We start from the raw sequence: 633 nt of genomic DNA on the forward strand, positions 1-633 counted from the left end.
CTCCTGATAAAAGGGCACTGATCTTATTTGGGAGGGCTCCCCCCTCATAACCTAGTCATCTCACGAGGCTGTCACTTTGAGGACTGGGATTTCAGTGTATGGATCTGGAGCAAGGACACAGAAATGTTGAGCAATGAAACTATTACTTTGTATGATAGCTTAAACTTTAAGTTAAAAAAATTCCAGACTACAGCATGTCCCTTCAGAGCAGGGGAAGAATTACAAACGGCAGATGCTCCTTAATATGGAGGAACAATAGGCAGACCCGAGAAGTTGAGAGTCTAACTCCTGGGTGGGTTTGATTCCTAACAGTCGTTGTGAACAATTCACCTTTGGCTAAGACAACAGACCCTATCTGAGTACGCTTGAAAATCGAACCCAAAGCAGTGACTTATGGTACTCCACTGTCCAGGACCAGGAAGGTACAGCCAGGTGACTGAACAGACCCTGGGATTAGCTCCTGCGAGGGAGGGTGGGGACATCTTGAGAGGCCCTCCACCGCCCACTATCAGAAAACTTCACTTTCTGCCAAAACAGCACACATTTTTCTTTTGCCACCGATGTTCCTCACTGGGAATCCCCTGCCCTGATTTTGCCTGTTTCCATAAGGTAAAAATACTGGTTAAGATCAGC

The sequence above is a fragment of the Microtus ochrogaster genome, chromosome 6 (genome assembly GCF_000317375.1).
Source record: "Microtus ochrogaster isolate Prairie Vole_2 chromosome 6, MicOch1.0, whole genome shotgun sequence".
Lineage (NCBI taxonomy): Eukaryota > Metazoa > Chordata > Mammalia > Rodentia > Cricetidae > Microtus > Microtus ochrogaster.